Source organism: Castanea sativa, chromosome 1, assembly GCF_040712315.1.
Source record: "Castanea sativa cultivar Marrone di Chiusa Pesio chromosome 1, ASM4071231v1".
NCBI lineage: Eukaryota > Viridiplantae > Streptophyta > Magnoliopsida > Fagales > Fagaceae > Castanea > Castanea sativa.
This window is the reverse complement of record NC_134013.1, coordinates 23786191-23793584: the sequence shown is the minus strand read 5'-3', so window position 1 is coordinate 23793584 and position 7394 is coordinate 23786191.

Sequence of the window (7394 nt, the reverse complement as noted above, 5' to 3'; positions counted from 1 at the left end):
TCGCATGCAAAGAAAAGGAGAGCTTGGTTTCTTAAAAAAAATTATAAATTAAATTAAGAGGTTTTTGTGGAAGTCTTGATTTGAAGGAAGGTACAAATGAGAATTGGTATCACAATATATTTCAGCAATTGAAAAAGTATTGCTTGAAAAGGAGTTTCGATTTCGAATCTTCTTTAGTGATTCTATTATTTTATGGTTTTTTTTTTTTTGTAAGTTTCCATTTCACTAACGAACTCTTTTATTTGGTTATTTTAACCCTTTTGGTATGTAATCTTGAAATTTTTCCTGTTTCTAAGATATAATTTTAAGAAGATTTCATGATTCTTAAAAAAAATTTAAGAAAATTTCATTATTTTTACATTTTTTTCCCTTTTTTTGTTATATTGAAGCCAATAAACCCAATTTAAATAGGAAGTCTGGTGGAGGTTTTTTTTTGTGTCAAATTGTGTCTAAAGCCACTTTGTATCTAAGTTATGGGTTTTTTTTTTCAATTTTTGCTTTATAGATATCAATGATAGCGACATCAACTTTGTTTGATTTTGTTATTCATCAAGGTTAAATATCATCAATCATTCACAATGATAATAGGGATCGATATTTGCTTATGAACACATATCAAGATGTGTCAGAGACTGCAATTGCATGCAAACATAAGCACAAATATTAGCATCAAGTGCAATCTACCAAGTTCAATGGACACCATGGACGTAAACAATAATGTCAATATGCTACGAATGTTCAAGTTCAAGGTGATCGATACCGTACCAGTACCGGCCGTATCGGCCAGTACATACCGTACCGACCAGTGCACCAATACCGGTACACTTCTATTTTGTACCAAAAAAATACCGGCCGCGTACCGGCCATACCGGCCAATTTCGAGCATTACCGGCCGGTATAGAAAAAAGCTTTTTTTTTTTTTTTGAATTTTGTAATTTTTGAATTTTTGTAAGGGCATAATGGTAACTTATTTACATTAACTTATTAGTATTATTTGTTTTCTTAGTATGCAATGAACAACTAAGCTTTCTATTTTTTATATTGTGTTTTTTTTTTTCCTTTTAATTGATACTAAAGACTAAAACTACGAATAATTTGTTCTAAATTGAGGTAATGTTTTATGATAAACTTTTATATTTACTATAATATAAGTGAAATATTATATGCTTATAAACATGGTTCTAGAGATTTTGGTGTGTGTCTATAATATATATATAAAATAGCGGTAAACCCGAAACGGTACACCGGTATTGACCGGTATCCAAAATATATCGTACCGGTGGCCAAACCGGTACAGCCTCCAGTACGGTATTGACTTCCTTGTTCAAGGTACGTGAAAAGCGGCAAAAATGGGCTTTTGCCCATTTCATACAAAAAAATTAGCAATTTGCCCTCTTTCCCATACTAATTAGGGAAATACCCCTCTTTTGAAACTCGATTTTCTCAAAATCGAGTTTCAAAAAAAATTATGAAGCCCTATAGTGACGTTTTAAGGAGCCTATAGTGACGTTTTCAGGACCTATAGTGGCATTTTGGAACTCAAGTTCCATGCAATTTTTTCTTTATTTTTTTACCTATAACTCGAGTTCATGGAGCTCAAGTTCCAAAACGCTACTATAGGCTCTTTAAAACGTCACTATAGACTCCTTATAACGCCACTATAGGGCTTAACTTGATTTTGAAAAAATCGAGTTTCAAAAGAGAGCATTTCCCTAATTAGTTTATGAAATGGGGCAGCACGCTAATTTTTTTGCACGAAATGGGCAAAAGCCCATTTTCGCCCGTGAAAGACATCATGAAATTCATATTCATGTCTCAATTGCACCTAATAAGTCTTAAATTACTCAATGTCCTACACTAGAGTGCGCATGGGTCGGGTTGAGTCAGATTAAGGAAATTCTTTGACCCAACCCACCATGGTGATTTTAAAAAAAAAATTCAACCCAACCCAACCCAACCTAACCTATCACATAAGTCCAACCCAATGGATTGGGTTGAACCCATGGGTTAGACAATTTTTTTATTACAATTATTATTAAATTAAGCAAAAAAAAATATAAATATATTAAAAAAACTCAAAGATAAGTATCAATGTAACTCATTAAAGGCAAACAACACTAATGACTAAACAATAAGAATAATTTACTAGAGTTTGTGTGAACTAATTGGCTTTTACATAGGATAGGAAGGGCTAGTTATTTTAAAAAATTTATCAATTATATAATCTATTTTAAATATATATTAAATATATGGGTGGGTCGGGTCGGGTTAGGCAGGTTTAAAATTTTATGACCCGAACCTAATCTAACCCGCTATAAAAAAAAAAAATTTGTAACCCAACCCAACCCACCAAGCCCTAAAAACCGACCCAAACTGGTGAGCTAGATTGGGTTAGGTCGATTTTGGCAAGTTGGCGGATTGGCTGTATACCCCTAGTCCTACTTCTCAACTCACTTAAAAACAAGTTTAGTAACATTGACAGCCACACTCCTCTATCTATGACACCAATGATAATATGTTGGCCAAAATTTGAGGTTTTCCATAGGCCAACAAAGGCATGAAGGGAGAGGAATTTCGATGTATCGGTGGTTTCAAATGTGACAATCTTGTCATTATAAGCTAAGATTAACCCTGGGAATTTTTTTATAGCCTCTAATTCATTTGGAGCTAAAACAACACTAAAGCCATGAAGAACATTATCGTAGGCGTACAAGATGGTGGGGATTGATGGTTATCTAATAAGGCAGGGTTTGCAAATTTGAGGGAATCAATGGTGGATAATTGCCAATTATGACGACTAGTAAAAACTTTGGGCATGTGGGCTTCACCCATATGAAGAATATATGCGGATCTCTTTATTCCCATTGATCTAACACAGAGTAAACCAAAAGCACACAAGAAGGAATAAGAAGGGAAGAGCAACTTTTTAGCATGGTCCATTGTTTTATTGAGGGATGAACTTTTGCTTGGAAATGACTAGGATATGTAATGATTGTAATCTAGGTATATGATAACAAGAACCGATGTCGAGGAAGTATTAAAAGTGCGAACAAAACCACATTCATTCGAAGTTGAACTCAGTCGTATATGGTGGAAGTCTAAACTAGTTCACTCCATTTTAGTTAATTCATGTCCTTTGAGTGTATTAATTAATTGTTACGGTATCAAGAGCCTTATAATTTAACTAGTTATCACCTCCTAGTAGCTTTCAATGGAAATATCTATGATTTAAATTTTCTCTCTCCATTGTAACTATCAGAAACAAAAAATAAATAAATAACAAAACAAAAAAAAAAATGTAATGATAGTTTAGTTTAATTTTTACTCTATTATCTATGTTTCAAAAAAATTAAACTCTACTTGAACTAAAAATTCTATACCTATATATATTTTTATTTTATATATATATAGCATAAAACTTACATATTGTGCTCACGCCAATTGATTTGTATATGTATGTATGTATTATGCATAAAATTAATGTGTTTTGTCACGTGAAATATTCATTATTAATTACAATAATTAAGTTACCCTTGATGATCTCTCTCTCTCTCTCTCTCTCTCTCTCTCTCTATATATATATATATATATATATATATATATATATGTATGTATATATCTATATACCATACCTTGTAAATTTAATGTGTTTTTGGCATGTAGCTCATTAATTATTTAAATAGTTATTTTATTCTAGTGCTCTGTTTGTTTTAGAATTAATGTTTTCTAAAAAATTGTTTATTTTCCAAAGAGGATTTTCTGGAAAACTATTTTATTTTTTGTTATTTGGTAATGACCTTGAAAATGAGCTTGAAAATGTTTTCTAGTGTTTGGTATGCGAATTTTTTAAAAAAATATATCTTGTATAATTTAAAACATGTGTATTATGTAAACTAACTAATGTCATTAATATAAATAAAAAACCAAGAATTAATTTGGTTTTCATACTAAAACTTTGACAATAGAAACAATCAAAATTAGTTGTCAAACGTATCAAAAAAATTAGTTGTCAAATTTTCATAATCTCTACCACTCACCTTGCTCATATATATATATGGATAGTAATGTATACACGCGCATGCGCACACACACACACACACACATATGAACCGTACATACATATAGAGTCGGCTCTATACTAGAACCAAATGTTTGGATTCCCTAAAGCCCCGAGAAAAAAAGCTCCCAAATTTTAACCAATAGTGTTATTTTATTATTACTATTATAATAGTATTAATTAAGCCCAAATATTAGCAAATAAATAAAATAATATTTTTTATCAAATGAAAAAAAAAAGAAGAGATAAATGCTATATTTACAACACTTTCACAATAAATCCTAAGTGATAGGTTGTTGAAGGCTATTATTAATGACAAAAAATTAACTTCAATAATGAATTCATATTAGCACTAGTAATAACTTAACACTTAAAATTTGTTGTGAAAATATTGTGAATGTAGCACTTCTCAAAAAAAAAAAAAAAAAAACCAATACCCAAAAAAATTCACAACATTTTTCATAAGTTGAATTAGAAAACTTTTACTAGTTCTTATCTAAGTCCATCACTAACATCACTTTTTTATTTACCTCTATCAATCTGCCACATCAACAAGTGTGAAAAGTTTTGTTAAATTTTTTGTGTATAGACTTTGTAAAAAAATATATATGTAGTTCATATTACTTAGTAGTAACTTTGCATCCAAAACAAGACAATAAAGTTTAAGTAATATTTAATTCTTTTTTTAAATCATATTTAAATATATAAGAGGCCTCAATTTCAGTTTTCGTCTTAGGCCCCTGCATACATTAAGCCGCCCTTGCATACATAGCGTATAAAAAGCAATGGGTTTCATCCTTATTTTATATATATATATATTTGCACTTTTATGTGCGAAAAGAAGTAACTTTTGCCTAGAATCCATCAAACCGAAAATTTCTTAGAGAAAAAAAAATCAAGCTTGAAATTCAATGTAAAGAATATATGATTAGAGAAAAAGCAAAGAGAAGAGAGAGAAAGTGAGAGAGCTTATTGTGAGAGAGAGAATGCGCCAACATATTATGTTTCCCGTGACTACAGAAAAATATAATATTTATAGGAAATGTAACGAGTGAAAGAGAGATTGTTTTCCAAACAAAATTTTTGGAAAATAACCTATAGAAAATAAGTCTTATTTTTATTAAGGTTTTCCGTTGACTAAAAATTGTTTTCTGTACCACCGCACACCCTTGGTGCGATGGTCATTCCACAGGTATAATGCTTGTGGACTGTGAGGGGCAAGGGCCGGAGTTCAAGTCTCCAGGAAGGAGTTTTACACATATATACACTTAGATTAGGCTAGAGTAGAAATTATATCTTATATCAAAAAAAATTGTTTTCTGTTGACCAGTTTTTTTTTTTTTTATGCTACCAAACACTGGAAAATGTGGAAAACTATCTTTATAAGATGCTCACTAAATATGAAGATATTGTCTATGATATTAGTAAAATATGTTTTAATTAGTTAGCATACATTTTTTTTCTTTTATCTAAGTTTAATTTTTAATTAGTTTTTACTAAAACTCTCAAAATACCCTTATATTGTTATAATATGATTTCATTCATTTCTCTCTATATTAATCTTAAACAAAATTACTTTCCATGGTTCCTTACTTTTCCATTTATTTATTTTAAAACAAACAAACAAGATTATTTTCTATTCCATTCATTTCTCTTACTTAAATACATTTCATTTTATTCTATTCCTTTATGAACTCTCAAACGAACGCCAAATGAGTGGAGGTGTTGCAAAGCTAAGTGATGACTTGATGGTTGCCTCTATCCTAATCTTCTAGAGGAAGATCTAGTGTCGGCTTTACACTGTAAGCAAATACAGTCGCCTAAGTCCCCAAGTATAAAAAAGACCCTAAAATTTTAATCAATAGTGTTATTTATTTCATTGTAATAGATTAATAGTATTAAATAAACCCAAATATTAGTTGTGGATGTCAAAAGCAACTAACATAAGAACAATGATGATGATAATTGATCTACACAATTAATTTCTAAAAGATTGAAAAAAAAAATCCACAATGGAAGGTTTAAGCGATAAGTTAAAACAAAAAAAGAACTAAATCAAGCTTTCATATATGTTGGAACAAGGTTCCCAAGGTACATGGAAGGGATTTAAAGGTTAAAAACATAAGATAACAATCTCACTAGTTTATTTTCTCTCTCTTGTTCTTGTCTAAATTTTCTCTCTCTGATTTTCTGAACCACCTTCTCTGTTGTCCCTCTCCTCCTTTTATAGCCCTTTTCCCGCATCCCCTCCTCCTCCAGCTGGCTTGCCCCCAGCTAGATTTGGGGGATACTTGTCCCATCAATCCTCTGTAATGCCATCTTTTGATCATGAGGGAGGACTATTGAGGGTGCTTCCACTGTTTAGGCTAGTCATGCAGCATTTAATGTGGCTGACATTAGGTGAGGGCTCTCATTACTTAATGTGGAGGAGATTGCTTCATTGGGTTCTGCATTTTATATGTCGTGTCTCTCGAGGTAAGCTTGGAAGGTGGAGGATCTCAATCGGAGAAGGGAGGTGTTATCCAAGATCCCTTCACTATCTCGAGGAGAAGGCTCTATCTATTACCTCGGTTATGGGCCTTAGGAAAGGAAGTCACTATGGATCTCCACAGTGGTAGGCCCAGATGGCTTATCTCTGCTTAGCAAGCTATTTTACTTATCACCATACTTTGGGCCGAGCCCATCCCTCAAGTTAGTTTCTTGGGCTTTGGTCCTCGGCCGAGCTTTCATTCATCTCCCCACATTAGCCAATAAATAAAATAATTTTTTTATCAAATGAAAAACAAGAAAAAAAAAAAGATAAAGAAATGCTACGTCCACAATATTTTTACAACAAATCCTAAATAGTAGGTTGTTACAGACTGTTGTTGATGGCAAAAAATAATTTTAATGGTGGGTTCAAATTAGAACTAATTACAACTTAACATCTAGGATTTATTGAGAAAATATTATGAATGTAGCATTTCTCAAAAGAAAAAAAAAAGAAAAGAAAAGTGCAATACACAAAAAAAAATTCACAACATTTTTCACAATAGTTGAGTTGGCAAACTTTTACCAGTTCTCACCTTGGTCCACCATTAACATCACTTTTTTACTTACCACTATCAATTTACCACATCAACATGTGTGAAAAGTCTTGTAAAATTTTTTGTGTCTATAGACTTTCTAAAAAAAAAAATTCTACATAGTTTATGTTAATTAGTCATAATTTTGCATTTAAAATAAGATAATAGAGTTTAAGTGATATTTAATTTGTTTAAGTCATATTTAAATATATATAAAATGTCTCAATTTCAGTTTTCGCTTTAGACCCCCAAATGCATCAAGCCGCCCTTGG